At 52.2% G+C, this 14,510-nt stretch overlaps 27 non-coding genes and 1 pseudogene across 27 annotated transcripts; all 28 read right to left on the bottom strand.

Annotated features, from left to right (window-relative positions):
• Positions 1-223: 223 nt before the first annotated feature.
• Positions 224-339, bottom strand: LOC121788298. Its single transcript, XR_006047706.1, has one exon. It is a non-coding gene; the product is annotated as a 5S ribosomal RNA (ribosomal RNA).
• Positions 340-743: 404 nt separating this feature from the next.
• Positions 744-862, bottom strand: LOC121788296. The gene has a single exon (XR_006047704.1). It is a non-coding gene; the product is annotated as a 5S ribosomal RNA (ribosomal RNA).
• A 404-nt stretch (positions 863-1,266) lies between these two features.
• On the bottom strand, positions 1,267-1,386 carry LOC121788292. Its single transcript, XR_006047700.1, has one exon. It is a non-coding gene; the product is annotated as a 5S ribosomal RNA (ribosomal RNA).
• Positions 1,387-1,787: 401 nt separating this feature from the next.
• LOC121788299 lies at positions 1,788-1,904 on the bottom strand. The gene has a single exon (XR_006047707.1). It is a non-coding gene; the product is annotated as a 5S ribosomal RNA (ribosomal RNA).
• Positions 1,905-2,310: 406 nt separating this feature from the next.
• On the bottom strand, positions 2,311-2,428 carry LOC121788294. The gene has a single exon (XR_006047702.1). It is a non-coding gene; the product is annotated as a 5S ribosomal RNA (ribosomal RNA).
• Positions 2,429-2,831: 403 nt separating this feature from the next.
• LOC121788288 lies at positions 2,832-2,950 on the bottom strand. Its single transcript, XR_006047697.1, has one exon. It is a non-coding gene; the product is annotated as a 5S ribosomal RNA (ribosomal RNA).
• A 405-nt stretch (positions 2,951-3,355) lies between these two features.
• On the bottom strand, positions 3,356-3,474 carry LOC121788284. Its single transcript, XR_006047693.1, has one exon. It is a non-coding gene; the product is annotated as a 5S ribosomal RNA (ribosomal RNA).
• Positions 3,475-3,878: 404 nt separating this feature from the next.
• LOC121788295 lies at positions 3,879-3,996 on the bottom strand. The gene has a single exon (XR_006047703.1). It is a non-coding gene; the product is annotated as a 5S ribosomal RNA (ribosomal RNA).
• Positions 3,997-4,403: 407 nt separating this feature from the next.
• On the bottom strand, positions 4,404-4,522 carry LOC121788291. The gene has a single exon (XR_006047699.1). It is a non-coding gene; the product is annotated as a 5S ribosomal RNA (ribosomal RNA).
• Positions 4,523-4,928: 406 nt separating this feature from the next.
• LOC121788287 lies at positions 4,929-5,047 on the bottom strand. The gene has a single exon (XR_006047696.1). It is a non-coding gene; the product is annotated as a 5S ribosomal RNA (ribosomal RNA).
• Positions 5,048-5,456: 409 nt separating this feature from the next.
• LOC121788283 lies at positions 5,457-5,575 on the bottom strand. Its single transcript, XR_006047692.1, has one exon. It is a non-coding gene; the product is annotated as a 5S ribosomal RNA (ribosomal RNA).
• Positions 5,576-5,985: 410 nt separating this feature from the next.
• On the bottom strand, positions 5,986-6,104 carry LOC121788282. The gene has a single exon (XR_006047691.1). It is a non-coding gene; the product is annotated as a 5S ribosomal RNA (ribosomal RNA).
• Positions 6,105-6,512: 408 nt separating this feature from the next.
• Positions 6,513-6,631, bottom strand: LOC121788281. Its single transcript, XR_006047690.1, has one exon. It is a non-coding gene; the product is annotated as a 5S ribosomal RNA (ribosomal RNA).
• A 407-nt stretch (positions 6,632-7,038) lies between these two features.
• On the bottom strand, positions 7,039-7,157 carry LOC121788280. The gene has a single exon (XR_006047689.1). It is a non-coding gene; the product is annotated as a 5S ribosomal RNA (ribosomal RNA).
• Positions 7,158-7,566: 409 nt separating this feature from the next.
• Positions 7,567-7,685, bottom strand: LOC121788279. The gene has a single exon (XR_006047688.1). It is a non-coding gene; the product is annotated as a 5S ribosomal RNA (ribosomal RNA).
• Positions 7,686-8,094: 409 nt separating this feature from the next.
• Positions 8,095-8,213, bottom strand: LOC121788273. The gene has a single exon (XR_006047683.1). It is a non-coding gene; the product is annotated as a 5S ribosomal RNA (ribosomal RNA).
• Positions 8,214-8,621: 408 nt separating this feature from the next.
• Positions 8,622-8,740, bottom strand: LOC121788278. The gene has a single exon (XR_006047687.1). It is a non-coding gene; the product is annotated as a 5S ribosomal RNA (ribosomal RNA).
• A 404-nt stretch (positions 8,741-9,144) lies between these two features.
• LOC121788277 lies at positions 9,145-9,263 on the bottom strand. The gene has a single exon (XR_006047686.1). It is a non-coding gene; the product is annotated as a 5S ribosomal RNA (ribosomal RNA).
• A 407-nt stretch (positions 9,264-9,670) lies between these two features.
• Positions 9,671-9,789, bottom strand: LOC121788276. The gene has a single exon (XR_006047685.1). It is a non-coding gene; the product is annotated as a 5S ribosomal RNA (ribosomal RNA).
• Positions 9,790-10,198: 409 nt separating this feature from the next.
• Positions 10,199-10,317, bottom strand: LOC121788275. Its single transcript, XR_006047684.1, has one exon. It is a non-coding gene; the product is annotated as a 5S ribosomal RNA (ribosomal RNA).
• A 408-nt stretch (positions 10,318-10,725) lies between these two features.
• Positions 10,726-10,844, bottom strand: LOC121788302. Its single transcript, XR_006047709.1, has one exon. It is a non-coding gene; the product is annotated as a 5S ribosomal RNA (ribosomal RNA).
• A 405-nt stretch (positions 10,845-11,249) lies between these two features.
• LOC121788293 lies at positions 11,250-11,368 on the bottom strand. The gene has a single exon (XR_006047701.1). It is a non-coding gene; the product is annotated as a 5S ribosomal RNA (ribosomal RNA).
• Positions 11,369-11,775: 407 nt separating this feature from the next.
• LOC121788289 lies at positions 11,776-11,894 on the bottom strand. Its single transcript, XR_006047698.1, has one exon. It is a non-coding gene; the product is annotated as a 5S ribosomal RNA (ribosomal RNA).
• Positions 11,895-12,300: 406 nt separating this feature from the next.
• Positions 12,301-12,419, bottom strand: LOC121788301. The gene has a single exon (XR_006047708.1). It is a non-coding gene; the product is annotated as a 5S ribosomal RNA (ribosomal RNA).
• A 410-nt stretch (positions 12,420-12,829) lies between these two features.
• Positions 12,830-12,948, bottom strand: LOC121788297. Its single transcript, XR_006047705.1, has one exon. It is a non-coding gene; the product is annotated as a 5S ribosomal RNA (ribosomal RNA).
• Positions 12,949-13,356: 408 nt separating this feature from the next.
• On the bottom strand, positions 13,357-13,475 carry LOC121788286. The gene has a single exon (XR_006047695.1). It is a non-coding gene; the product is annotated as a 5S ribosomal RNA (ribosomal RNA).
• A 408-nt stretch (positions 13,476-13,883) lies between these two features.
• LOC121788285 lies at positions 13,884-14,002 on the bottom strand. Its single transcript, XR_006047694.1, has one exon. It is a non-coding gene; the product is annotated as a 5S ribosomal RNA (ribosomal RNA).
• Positions 14,003-14,413: 411 nt separating this feature from the next.
• LOC121788300 lies at positions 14,414-14,510 on the bottom strand (annotated as a pseudogene; the record flags this gene model as incomplete).

Here is a 14,510-nt window from a genome sequence, read left to right as displayed (position 1 = left end):
TTGAGGCAGTTTTAGTGAATTCTGGGACGAAATATCGCGTGGATTTGGAGGAGGAGGCGTGGCCAGACTTCGGTGCGGGTGGAATAAAATCTAGGAGGGGCATTCGTTTGTACCTCACTCTTTGATCGCGGTTGGTCTTCAACGATTATCGCGAATCAAAACGACATGGGGTGAAAAGAGAGGGGAGTTAAGCGGGGCGGACAAAAAAGAGAAAACAAAATGAGGGGTGCACGAGGACTTCCCAGGAGGTCACCCATCCTAGTACTACTCTCGCCCAAGCACGCTTAACTGCGGAGTTCTGATGGGATCCGGTGCATTAGTGCTGGTATGATCGCACCCGTAAGCACGTGCACGATGAAATGCTATAAGCTGCCTTCCCACAACAGCGAGGGGAGGGGAGGGGAGGCCGCTCGTCGTCGATTTTTACAGGAGTTCCGGAGGGTGTTTTCCTTGTAGTAGCTATGGAATCGCTACTCTGACGGCCGGATCTTTAGAATTTCAAGATGTCATCCCGGGGCCTTGGTAGGCAGTTTTAGTGAATTCTGGGACGAAATATCGCGTGATTGCGGAGGAGGAGGCGTGGCCAGACTTCGGTGCGGGTGGAATAAAATCTAGGGAGGGGCATTCGTTTGTACCTCACTCTTTGATCGCGGTTGTCTTCAACGATTATCGCGAATCAACGACATGGGGTGAAAAGAGAGGGGAGTTAAGCGGGGCGGACAAAAAAGAGAAAACAAAATGAGGGGTGCCAACACGAGGACTTCCCAGGAGGTCACCCATCCTAGTACTACTCTCGCCCAAGCACGTTTAACTGCGGAGTTCTGATGGGATCCGGTGCATTAGTGCTGGTATGAATCGCACCCGTAAGCACTGTGCACGATGAAATGCTATAAGCTGCCTTCCCACAACAGCGAGGGGAGGGGAGGGAGGCCGCTCGTCGTCGAATTTTTACAGGAGTTTCCGGAGGGGTTTTCCTTGTAGTAGCTATGGAATCGCTACTCTGACGGCGGATCTTTAGAATTTCAAGATGTCATCCCGGGGCCTTGGTTGAGGCAGTTTTAGTGAATTCTGGGACGAAATATCGCGTGGATTGCGGAGGAGAGGCGTGGCCAGACTTCGGTGCGGGTGGAAAAATCTAGGGAGGGGCATTCGTTTGTACCTCACTCTTTGATCGCGTTGGTCTTCAACGATTATCGCGAATCAACGACATGGGGTGAAAAGAGAGGGGAGTTAAGCGGGGCGGACAAAAAAGAGAAAACAAAATGAGGGGTGCAACACGAGGACTTCCCAGGGAGGTCACCCATCCTAGTACTACTCTCGCCCAAGCACGTTTAACTGCGGAGTTCTGATGGGATCCGGTGCATTAGTGCTGGTATGATCGCACCCGTAAGCACGTGCACGATGAAAGCTATAAGCTGCCTTCCCACAACAGCGGGGAGGGGAGGGGAGGCCGCTCGTCGTCGAATTTTTACAGGAGTTTCCGGAGGGTGTTTTCCTTGTAGTAGCTATGAATCGCTACTCTGACGGCCGGATCTTTAGAATTTCAAGATGTCATCCCGGGCCTTGGTTGAGGCAGTTTTAGTGATTCTGGGACGAAATATCGCGTGGATTGCGGAGGAGGAGGCGGGCCAGACTTCGGTGCGGGTGGAATAAAATCTAGGAGGGGCATTCGTTTGTACCTCACTCTTTGATCGCGGTTGGTCTTCAACGATTATCGCGAATCAACGACATGGGGTGAAAAGAGAGGGGAGTTAAGCGGGGCGGACAAAAAAGAGAAAACAAAATGAGGGGTGCAACACGAGGACTTCCCAGGAGGTCACCCATCCTAGTACTACTCTCGCCCAAGCACGTTAACTGCGGAGTTCTGATGGGATCCGGTGCATTAGTGCTGGTATGATCGACCCGTAAGCACGTGCACGATGAAATGCTATAAGCTGCCTTCCCACAACAGCGAGGGGAGGGGAGGGGAGGCGCTCGTCGTCGAATTTTTACAGGAGTTTCCGGAGGGTGTTTTCCTTGTAGTAGCTATGGAATCGCTACTCTGACGGCCGGATCTTTAGAATTTCAAGATGTCATCCCGGGGCCTTGGTTGAGGCAGTTTTAGTGAATTCTGGGACGAAATATCGCGTGGATTGCGGAGGAGGAGGCGTGGCCAGACTTCGGTGCGGGTGGAATAAAATCTAGGGAGGGGCATTCGTTTGTACCTCACTCTTTGATCGCGGTTGGTCTTCAACGATTATCGCGAATCAACGACATGGGGTGAAAAGAGAGGGAGTTAAGCGGGGCGGACAAAAAAGAGAAAACAAAATGAGGGTGCAACACGAGGACTTCCCAGGAGTCACCCATCCTAGTACTACTCTCGCCCAAGCACGCTTAACTGCGGAGTTCTGATGGGATCCGGTGCATTAGTGCTGGTATGATCGCACCCGTAAGCACGTGCACGATGAAATGCTATAAGCTGCCTTCCACAACAGCGAGGGGAGGGGAGGGGAGGGCCGCGCTCGTCGTCGAATTTTTACAGAGTTTCCGGAGGGTGTTTTCCTTGTAGTAGCTATGGAATCGCTACTCTGACGGCCGGATCTTTAGAATTTCAAGATGTCATCCCGGGCCTTGGTTGAGGCAGTTTAGTGAATTCTGGGACGAAATATCGCGTGGATTGCGAGGAGGAGGCGGCCAGACTTCGGTGCGGGTGGAATAAAATCTAGGGAGGGGCATTCGTTTGTTACCTCACTCTTTGATCGCGGTTGGTCTTCAACGATTATCGCGAATCAACGACATGGGTGAAAAGAGAGGGGAGTTAAGCGGGCGGACAAAAAGAGAAAACAAAATGAGGGGTGCAACACGAGGACTTCCCAGGAGGTCACCCATCCTCGTACTACTCTCGCCCAAGCACGTTTAACTGCGGAGTTCTGATGGGATCCGGTGCATTAGTGCTGGTATGATCGCACCCGTAAGCACGTGCACGATGAAATGCTATAAGCTGCCTTCCCACAACAGCGAGGGGAGGGGAGGGAGGCCGCTCGTCGTCGAATTTTTACAGGAGTTTCCGGAGGGTGTTTTCCTTGTAGTAGCTATGGAATCGCTACTCTGACGGCCGGATCTTTAGAATTTCAAGATGTCATCCGGGCCTTGGTGAGGCAGTTTTAGTGAATTCTGGGACGAAATATCGCGTGGATTGCGGAGGAGGAGGCGTGGCCAGACTTCGGTGCGGGTGGAATAAAATCTAGGGAGGGGCATTCGTTTGTACCTCACTCTTTGATCGCGGTTGGTCTTCAACGATTATCGCGAATCAACGACATGGGGTGAAAAGAGAGGGGAGTTAAGCGGGGCGGACAAAAAAGAGAAAACAAAATGAGGGGTGCAACACGAGGACTTCCCAGGAGGTCACCCATCCTAGTACTACTCTCGCCCAAGCACGCTTAACTGCGGAGTTCTGATGGGATCCGGTGCATTAGTGCTGGTATGATCGCACCCGTAAGCACGTGCACGATGAAATGCTATAAGCTGCCTTCCACAACAGCGAGGGGAGGGGAGGGGAGGGCGCTCGTCGTCGAATTTTTACAGGAGTTTCCGGAGGGTGTTTTCCTTGTAGTAGCTATGGAATCGCTACTCTGACGGCCGGATTTAGAATTTCAAGATGTCATCCCGGGCCTTGGTTGAGGCAGTTTTAGTGAATTCTGGGACGAAATATCGCGTGGATTGCGGAGGAGGAGGCGTGGCCAGACTTCGGTGGGGTGGAATAAAATCTAGGGAGGGGCATTCGTTTGTACCTCACTCTTTGATCGCGGTTGGTCTTCAACGATTATCGCGAATCAACGACATGGGGCGAAAAGAGAGGGGAGTTAAGCGGGGCGGACAAAAAAGAGAAAACAAAATGAGGGGTGCAACACGAGGACTTCCCAGGAGGTCACCCATCCTAGTACTACTCTCGCCCAAGCACGTTTAACTGCGGAGTTCTGATGGGATCCGTGCATTAGTGCTGGTATGATCGCACCCGTAAGCACATGCACGATGAAATGCTATAAGCTGCCTTCCCACAACAGCGAGGGAGGGGAGGGGAGGCCGCTCGTCGTCGAATTTTTACAGGAGTTTCCGGAGGGTGTTTTCCTTGTAGTAGCTATGGAATCGCTACTCTGACGGCCGGATCTTTAGAATTTCAAGATGTCATCCCGGGGCCTTGGTTGAGGCAGTTTTAGTGAATTCTGGGACGAAATATCGCGTGGATTGCGGAGGAGGAGGCGTGGCCAGACTTCGGTGCGGGTGGAATAAAATCTAGGGAGGGCATTCGTTTGTACCTCACTCTTTGATCGCGGTTGGTCTTCAACGATTATCGCGAATCAACGACATGGGGTGAAAAGAGAGGGGAGTTAAGCGGGGCGGACAAAAAAGAGAAAACAAAATGAGGGGTGCAACACGAGGACTTCCCAGGAGGTCACCCATCCTAGTACTACTCTCGCCCAAGCACGCTTAACTTCGGAGTTCTGATGGGATCCGGTGCATTAGTGCTGGTATGATCGCAGTAAGCACGTGCACGATGAAATGCTATAAGCTGCCTTCCCACAACAGCGAGGGGAGGGGAGGGGAGGCCGCTCGTCGTCGAATTTTTACAGGAGTTTCCGGAGGGTGTTTTCCTTGTAGTAGCTATGGAATCGCTACTCTGACGGCCGATCTTTAGAATTTCAAGATGTCATCCCGGGGCCTTGGTTGAGGCAGTTTTAGTGAATTCTGGGACGAAATATCGCGTGGATTGCGGAGGAGGAGGCGTGGCCAGACTTCGGTGCGGGTGGAATAAAAATCTAGGGAGGGGCATTCGTTTGTACCTCACTCTTTGATCGCGGTTGGTCTTCAACGATTATCGCGAATCAACGACATGGGGTGAAAAGAGAGGGGAGTTAAGCGGGGCGGACAAAAAAGAGAAAACAAAATGAGGGGTGCAACACGAGGACTTCCCAGGAGGTCACCCATCCTAGTACTACTCTCGCCCAAGCACGTTTAACTGCGGAGTTCTGATGGGATCCGGTGCATTAGTGCTGGTATGATCGCACCCGTAAGCACGTGCACGATGAAATGCTATAAGCTGCCTTCCCACAACAGCGAGGGGAGGGGAGGGGAGGCCGCTCGTCGTCGAATTTTTACAGGAGTTTCCGGAGGGTGTTTTCCTTGTAGTAGCTATGGAATCGCTACTCTGACGGCCGGATCTTTAGAATTTCAAGATGTCATCCCGGGGCCTTGGTTGAGGCAGTTTTAGTGAATTCTGGGACGAAATATCGCGTGGATTGCGGAGGAGGAGGCGTGGCCAGACTTCGGTGCGGGTGGAATAAAATCTAGGGAGGGGCATTCGTTTGTACCTCACTCTTTGATCGCGGTTGGTCTTCAACGATTATCGCGAATCAACGACATGGGGTGAAAAGAGAGGGGAGTTAAGCGGGGCGGACAAAAAAGAGAAAACAAAATGAGGGGTGCAACACGAGGACTTCCCAGGAGGTCACCCATCCTAGTACTACTCTCGCCCAAGCACGCTTAACTGCGGAGTTCTGATGGGATCCGGTGCATTAGTGCTGGTATGATCGCACCCGTAAGCACATGCACGATGAAATGCTATAAGCTGCCTTCCCACAACAGCGAGGGGAGGGGAGGGGAGGGCCGCTCGTCGTCGAATTTTTACAGGAGTTTCCGGAGGGTGTTTTCCTTGTAGTAGCTATGGAATCGCTACTCTGACGGCCGGATCTTTAGAATTTCAAGATGTCATCCCGGGGCCTTGGTTGAGGCAGTTTTAGTGAATTCTGGGACGAAATATCGCGTGGATTGCGGAGGAGGAGGCGTGGCCAGACTTCGGTGCGGGTGGAATAAAATCTAGGGAGGGGCATTCGTTTGTACCTCACTCTTTGATCGCGGTTGGTCTTCAACGATTATCGCGAATCAACGACATGGGGTGAAAAGAGAGGGGAGTTAAGCGGGGCGGACAAAAAAGAGAAAACAAAATGAGGGGTGCAACACGAGGACTTCCCAGGAGGTCACCCATCCTAGTACTACTCTCGCCCAAGCACGCTTAACTGCGGAGTTCTGATGGGATCCGGTGCATTAGTGCTGGTATGATCGCACCCGTAAGCACATGCACGATGAAATGCTATAAGCTGCCTTCCCACAACAGCGAGGGGAGGGAGGGGAGGCCGCTCGTCGTCGAATTTTTACAGGAGTTTCCGGAGGGTGTTTTCCTTGTAGTAGCTATGGAATCGCTACTCTGACGGCCGGATCTTTAGAATTTCAAGATGTCATCCCGGGGCCTTGGTTGAGGCAGTTTTAGTGAATTCTGGGACGAAATATCGCGTGGATTGCGGAGGAGGAGGCGTGGCCAGACTTCGGTGCGGGTGGAATAAAATCTAGGGAGGGGCATTCGTTTGTACCTCACTCTTTGATCGCGGTTGGTCTTCAACGATTATCGCGAATCAACGACATGGGGTGAAAAGAGAGGGGAGTTAAGCGGGGCGGACAAAAAAGAGAAAACAAAATGAGGGGTGCAACACGAGGACTTCCCAGGAGGTCACCCATCCTAGTACTACTCTCGCCCAAGCACGCTTAACTGCGGAGTTCTGATGGGATCCGGTGCATTAGTGCTGGTATGATCGCACCCGTAAGCACATGCACGATGAAATGCTATAAGCTGCCTTCCCACAACAGCGAGGGGAGGGGAGGGGAGGCCGCTCGTCGTCGAATTTTTACAGGAGTTTCCGGAGGGTGTTTTCCTTGTAGTAGCTATGGAATCGCTACTCTGACGGCCGGATCTTTAGAATTTCAAGATGTCATCCCGGGGCCTTGGTTGAGGCAGTTTTAGTGAATTCTGGGACGAAATATCGCGTGGATTGCGGAGGAGGAGGCGTGGCCAGACTTCGGTGCGGGTGGAATAAAATCTAGGGAGGGGCATTCGTTTGTACCTCACTCTTTGATCGCGGTTGGTCTTCAACGATTATCGCGAATCAACGACATGGGGTGAAAAGAGAGGGGAGTTAAGCGGGGCGGAAAAAAGAGAAAACAAAATGAGGGGTGCAACACGAGGACTTCCCAGGAGGTCACCCATCCTAGTACTACTCTCGCCCAAGCACGCTTAACTGCGGAGTTCTGATGGGATCCGGTGCATTAGTGCTGGTATGATCGCACCCGTAAGCACATGCACGATGAAATGCTATAAGCTGCCTTCCCACAACAGCGAGGGGAGGGGAGGGGAGGCCGCTCGTCGTCGAATTTTTACAGGAGTTTCCGGAGGGTGTTTTCCTTGTAGTAGCTATGGAATCGCTACTCTGACGGCCGGATCTTTAGAATTTCAAGATGTCATCCCGGGGCCTTGGTTGAGGCAGTTTTAGTGAATTCTGGGACGAAATATCGCGTGGATTGCGGAGGAGGAGGCGTGGCCAGACTTCGGTGCGGGTGGAATAAAATCTAGGGAGGGGCATTCGTTTGTACCTCACTCTTTGATCGCGGTTGGTCTTCAACGATTATCGCGAATCAACGACATGGGGTGAAAAGAGAGGGGAGTTAAGCGGGGCGGACAAAAAAGAGAAAACAAAATGAGGGGTGCAACACGAGGACTTCCCAGGAGGTCACCCATCCTAGTACTACTCTCGCCCAAGCACGCTTAACTGCGGAGTTCTGATGGGATCCGGTGCATTAGTGCTGGTATGATCGCACCCGTAAGCACATGCACGATGAAATGCTATAAGCTGCCTTCCCACAACAGCGAGGGGAGGGGAGGGGAGGCCGCTCGTCGTCGAATTTTTACAGGAGTTTCCGGAGGGTGTTTTCCTTGTAGTAGCTATGGAATCGCTACTCTGACGGCCGGATCTTTAGAATTTCAAGATGTCATCCCGGGGCCTTGGTTGAGGCAGTTTTAGTGAATTCTGGGACGAAATATCGCGTGGATTGCGGAGGAGGAGGCGTGGCCAGACTTCGGTGCGGGTGGAATAAAATCTAGGGAGGGGCATTCGTTTGTACCTCACTCTTTGATCGCGGTTGGTCTTCAACGATTATCGCGAATCAACGACATGGGGTGAAAAGAGAGGGGAGTTAAGCGGGGCGGACAAAAAAGAGAAAACAAAATGAGGGGTGCAACACGAGGACTTCCCAGGAGGTCACCCATCCTAGTACTACTCTCGCCCAAGCACGCTTAACTTCGGAGTTCTGATGGGATCCGGTGCATTAGTGCTGGTATGATCGCACCCGTAAGCACATGCACGATGAAATGCTATAAGCTGCCTTCCCACAACAGCGGGGGAGGGGAGGGGAGGCCGCTCGTCGTCGAATTTTTACAGGAGTTTCCGGAGGGTGTTTTCCTTGTAGTAGCTATGGAATCGCTACTCTGACGGCCGGATCTTTAGAATTTCAAGATGTCATCCCGGGGCCTTGGTTGAGGCAGTTTTAGTGAATTCTGGGACGAAATATCGCGTGGATTGCGGAGGAGGAGGCGTGGCCAGACTTCGGTGCGGGTGGAATAAAATCTAGGGAGGGGCATTCGTTTGTACCTCACTCTTTGATCGCGGTTGGTCTTCAACGATTATCGCGAATCAACGACATGGGGTGAAAAGAGAGGGGAGTTAAGCGGGGCGGACAAAAAAGAGAAAACAAAATGAGGGGTGCAACACGAGGACTTCCCAGGAGGTCACCCATCCTAGTACTACTCTCGCCCAAGCACGCTTAACTGCGGAGTTCTGATGGGATCCGGTGCATTAGTGCTGGTATGATCGCACCCGTAAGCACATGCACGATGAAATGCTATAAGCTGCCTTCCACAACAGCGAGGGGAGGGGAGGGGAGGCCGCTCGTCGTCGAATTTTTACAGGAGTTTCCGGAGGGTGTTCCTTGTAGTAGCTATGGAATCGCTACTCTGACGGCCGGATCTTTAGAATTTCAAGATGTCATCCGGGGCCTTGGTTGAGGCAGTTTTAGTGAATTCTGGGACGAAATATCGCGTGGATTGCGGAGGAGGAGGCGTGGCCAGACTTCGGTGCGGGTGGAATAAAATCTAGGGAGGGGCATTCGTTTGTACCTCACTCTTTGATCGCGGTTGGTCTTCAACGATTATCGCGAATCAACGACATGGGTGAAAAGAGAGGGGAGTTAAGCGGGGCGGACAAAAAAGAGAAAACAAAATGAGGGGTGCAACACGAGGACTTCCCAGGAGGTCACCCATCCTAGTACTACTCTCGCCCAAGCACGCTTAACTGCGGAGTTCTGATGGGATCCGGTGCATTAGTGCTGGTATGATCGCACCCGTAAGCACATGCACGATGAAATGCTATAAGCTGCCTTCCCACAACAGCGAGGGAGGGGAGGGAGGCCGCTCGTCGTCGAATTTTTACAGGAGTTTCCGGAGGGTGTTTTCCTTGTAGTAGCTATGGAATCGCTACTCTGACGGCCGGATCTTTAGAATTTCAAGATGTCATCCCGGGGCCTTGGTTGAGGCAGTTTTAGTGAATTCTGGGACGAAATATCGCGTGGATTGCGGAGGAGGAGGCGTGGCCAGACTTCGGTGCGGGTGGAATAAAATCTAGGGAGGGGCATTCGTTTGTACCTCACTCTTTGATCGCGGTTGGTCTTCAACGATTATCGCGAATCAACGACATGGGGTGAAAAGAGAGGGGAGTTAAGCGGGGCGGACAAAAAAGAGAAAACAAAATGAGGGGTGCAACACGAGGACTTCCCAGGAGGTCACCCATCCTAGTACTACTCTCGCCCAAGCACGCTTAACTGCGGAGTTCTGATGGGATCCGGTGCATTAGTGCTGGTATGATCGCACCCGTAAGCACATGCACGATGAAATGCTATAAGCTGCCTTCCCACAACAGCGAGGGGAGGGGAGGGGAGGCCGCTCGTCGTCGAATTTTTACAGGAGTTTCCGGAGGGTGTTTTCCTTGTAGTAGCTATGGAATCGCTACTCTGACGGCCGGATCTTTAGAATTTCAAGATGTCATCCCGGGGCCTTGGTTGAGGCAGTTTTAGTGAATTCTGGGACGAAATATCGCGTGGATTGCGGAGGAGGAGGCGTGGCCAGACTTCGGTGCGGGTGGAATAAAATCTAGGGAGGGGCATTCGTTTGTACCTCACTCTTTGATCGCGGTTGGTCTTCAACGATTATCGCGAATCAACGACATGGGGTGAAAAGAGAGGGGAGTTAAGCGGGGCGGACAAAAAAGAGAAAACAAAATGAGGGGTGCAACACGAGGACTTCCCAGGAGGTCACCCATCCTAGTACTACTCTCGCCCAAGCACGCTTAACTGCGGAGTTCTGATGGGATCCGGTGCATTAGTGCTGGTATGATCGCACCCGTAAGCACATGCACGATGAAATGCTATAAGCTGCCTTCCCCAACAACAGCGAGGGGAGGGGAGGGAGGCCGCTCGTCGTCGAATTTTTACAGGAGTTTCCGGAGGGTGTTTTCCTTGTAGTAGCTATGGAATCGCTACTCTGACGGCCGGATCTTTAGAATTTCAAGATGTCATCCCGGGGCCTTGGTTGAGGCAGTTTTAGTGAATTCTGGGACGAAATATCGCGTGGATTGCGGAGGAGGAGGCGTGGCCAGACTTCGGTGCGGGTGGAATAAAATCTAGGGAGGGGCATTCGTTTGTACCTCACTCTTTGATCGCGGTTGGTCTTCAACGATTATCGCGAATCAACGACATGGGGTGAAAGAGAGGGGAGTTAAGCGGGCGGACAAAAAAGAGAAAACAAAATGAGGGGTGCAACACGAGGACTTCCCAGGAGGTCACCCATCCTAGTACTACTCTCGCCCAAGCACGCTTAACTGCGGAGTTCTGATGGGATCCGGTGCATTAGTGCTGGTATGATCGCACCCGTAAGCACGTGCACGATGAAATGCTATAAGCTGCCTTCCCACAACAGCGAGGGGAGGGGAGGGGAGGCCGCTCGTCGTCGAATTTTTACAGGAGTTTCGGAGGGTGTTTTCCTTGTAGTAGCTATGGAATCGCTACTCTGACGGCCGGATCTTAGAATTTCAAGATGTCATCCCGGGGCCTTGGTTGAGGCAGTTTTAGTGAATTCTGGGACGAAATATCGCGTGGATTGCGGAGGAGGAGGCGTGGCCAGACTTCGGTGCGGGTGGAATAAAATCTAGGGAGGGGCATTCGTTTGTACCTCACTCTTTGATCGCGGTTGGTCTTCAACGATTATCGCGAATCAACGACATGGGGTGAAAGAGAGGGGAGTTAAGCGGGGCGGACAAAAAGAGAAAACAAAATGAGGGGTGCAACACGAGGACTTCCCAGGAGGTCACCCATCCTAGTACTACTCTCGCCCAAGCACGTTTAACTGCGGAGTTCTGATGGGATCCGGTGCATTAGTGCTGGTATGATCGCACGTAAGCACGTGCACGATGAAATGCTATAAGCTGCCTTCCCACAACAGCGAGGGGAGGGGAGGGGAGGCCGCTCGTCGTCGAATTTTTACAGGAGTTTCCGGAGGGTGTTTTCCTTGTAGTAGCTATGGAATCGCTACTCTGACGGCCGGATCTTTAGAATTTCAAGATGTCATCCCGGGGCCTTGGTTGAGGCAGTTTTAGTGAATTCTGGGACGAAATATCGCGTGGATTGCGGAGGAGGAGGCGTGGCCAGACTTCGGTGCGGGTGGAATAAAATCTAGGGAGGGGCATTCGTTTGTACCTCACTCTTTGATCGCGGTTGGTCTTCAACGATTATCGCGAATCAACGACATGGGGTGAAAAGAGAGGGGAGTTAAGCGGGGGCGACAAAAAAGAGAAAACAAAATGAGGGGTGCAACACGAGGACTTCCCAGGAGGTCACCCATCCTAGTACTACTCTCGCCAAAGCACGTTTAACTGCGGAGTTCTGATGGGATCCGGTGCATTAGTGCTGGTATGATCGCACCCGTAAGCACGTGCACGATGAAATGCTATAAGCTGCCTTCCCACAACAGCGAGGGGGGGAGGGGAGGCCGCTCGTCGTCGAATTTTTTACAGGAGTTTCCGGAGGGTGTTTTCCTTGTAGTAGCTATGGAATCGCTACTCTGACGGCCGGATCTTTAGAATTTCAAGATGTCATCCCGGGGCCTTGGTTGAGGCAGTTTTAGTGAATTCTGGGACGAAATATCGCGTGGATTGCGGAGGAGGAGGCGTGGCCAGACTTCGGTGCGGGTGGAATAAAATCTAGGGAGGGGCATTCGTGTACCTCACTCTTTGATCGCGGTTGGTCTTCAACGATTATCGCGAATCAACGACATGGGGTGAAAAGAGAGGGGAGTAAAGCGGGGCGGACAAAAAAGAGAAAACAAAATGAGGGGTGCAACACGAGGACTTCCCAGGAGGTCACCCATCCTAGTACTACTCTCGCCCAAGCACGCTTAACTGCGGAGTTCTGATGGGATCCGGTGCATTAGTGCTGGTATGATCGCACCCGTAAGCACGTGCACGATGAAATGCTATAAGCTGCCTTCCCACAAAACAGCGAGGGGAGGGGAGGGGGGCCGCTCGTCGTCGAATTTTTACAGGAGTTTCCGGAGGGTGTTCCTCTTGTAGTAGCTATGGAATCGCTACTCTGACGGCCGGATCTTTAGAATTTCAAGATGTCATCCCGGGGCCTTGGTTGAGGCAGTTTTAGTGAATTCTGGGACGAAATATCGCGTGGATTGCGGAGGAGGAGGGCGTGGCCAGACTTCGGTGCGGGTGGAATAAAATCTAGGGAGGGGCATTCGTTTGTACCTCACTCTTTGATCGCGGTTGGTCTTCAACGATTATCGCGAATCAACGACATGGGGTGAAAAGAGAGGGGAGTTAAGCGGGGCGGACAAAAAAGAGAAAACAAATGAGGGGTGCAACACGAGGACTTCCCAGGAGGTCACCCATCCTAGTACTACTCTCGCCCAAGCACGCTTAACTGCGGAGTTCTGATGGGATCCGGTGCATTAGTGCTGGTATGATCGCACCCGTAAGCACGTGCACGATGAAATGCTATAAGCTGCCTTCCCACAACAGCGAGGGGAGGGAGGGGGAGGCCGCTCGTCGTCGAATTTTTACAGGAGTTTCCGGAGGGTGTTTTCCTTGTAGTAGCTATGGAATCGCTACTCTGACGGCCGGATCTTTAGAATTTCAAGATGTCAATCCCGGGGCCTTGGTTGAGGCAGTTTTAGTGAATTCTGGGACGAAATATCGCGTGGATTGCGGAGGAGGAGGCGTGGCCAGACTTCGGTGCGGGTGGAATAAAATCTAGGGAGGGGCATTCGTTTGTACCTCACTCTTTGATCGCGGTTGGTCTTCAACGATTATCGCGAATCAACGACATGGGGTGAAAAAGAGAGGGAGTTAGCGGGCGGACAAAAAGAGAAAAACAAAAGGGGGGGTGCAACACGAGGACTTCCCAGGGGGTCACCCATCCTAGTACTACTCTCGCCCAAGCACGCTTAACTGCGGAGTTCTGATGGGATCCGGTGCATTAGTGCTGGTATGATCGCACCCGTAAGCACATGCACGATGAAATGCTATAAGCTGCCTTCCCACAACAGCGAGGGGAGGGGGGAGGCCGCTCGTCGTCGAATTTTTACAGGAGTTTCCGGAGGGTGTTTTCCTTGTAGTAGCTATGGAATCGCTACTCTGACGGCCGGATCTTTAGAATTTCAAGATGTCATCCCGGGGCCTTGGTTGAGGCAGTTTTAGTGAATTCTGGGACGAAATATCGCGTGGATTGCGGAGGAGGAGGCGTGGCCAGAGACTTCGGTGCGGGTGGAATAAAAATCTAGGGAGGGCATTCGTTTGTACCTCACTCTTTGATCGCGGTTGGTCTTCAAACGATTATCGCGAATCAACGACATGGGGGTGAAAAGAGAGGGGAGTTAAGGGCGGACAAAAAAAGAGAAAACAAAATGAGGGGTGCAACACGAGGACTTCCCAGGAGGTCACCCATCCTAGTACTACTCTCGCCCAAGCACGCTTAACTGCGGAGTTCTGATGGGATCCGGTGCATTAGTGCTGGTATGATCGCACCCGTAAGCACGTGCACGATGAATGCTATAAGCTGCCTTCCCACAACAGCGAGGGAGAGGGAGGGGAGGGCCGCTCGTCGTCGAATTTTTACAGGAGTTTCCGGAGAGTGTTTTCCTTGTAGTAGCTATGGAATCGCTACTCTGACGGCCGGATCTTTAGAATTTCAAGATGTCATCCCGGGGGCCTTGGTTAGGCAGTTTTAGGTGAAATTCTGGGACGAAATATCGCGTGGATTGCGGAGGAGGAGGCGTGGCCAGACTTCGGTGGGGTGGAATAAAATCTAGGGAGGGGCATTCGTTTGTACCTCACTCTTTGATCGCGGTTGGTCTTCAACGATTATCGCGAATCAACGACATGGGTGAAAAGAGAGGGGAGTTAAAGCGGGGCGGACAAAAAAAGAGAAAACAAAATGAGGGGTGCAACACGAGGACTTCCCAGGAGGTCACCATCCTAGTACTACTCTCGCCCAAGCACGTTTAACTGCGGAGTTCTGATGGGATCCGGTGCATT

The sequence above is a fragment of the Salvia splendens genome, unplaced genomic scaffold (genome assembly GCF_004379255.2).
Source record: "Salvia splendens isolate huo1 unplaced genomic scaffold, SspV2 ctg1008, whole genome shotgun sequence".
Classification (NCBI taxonomy): Eukaryota; Viridiplantae; Streptophyta; class Magnoliopsida; order Lamiales; family Lamiaceae; genus Salvia; species Salvia splendens.
The sequence above is the reverse complement of the archived record's forward strand: the minus strand, read 5'-3'. Positions and strand labels throughout refer to the sequence as shown.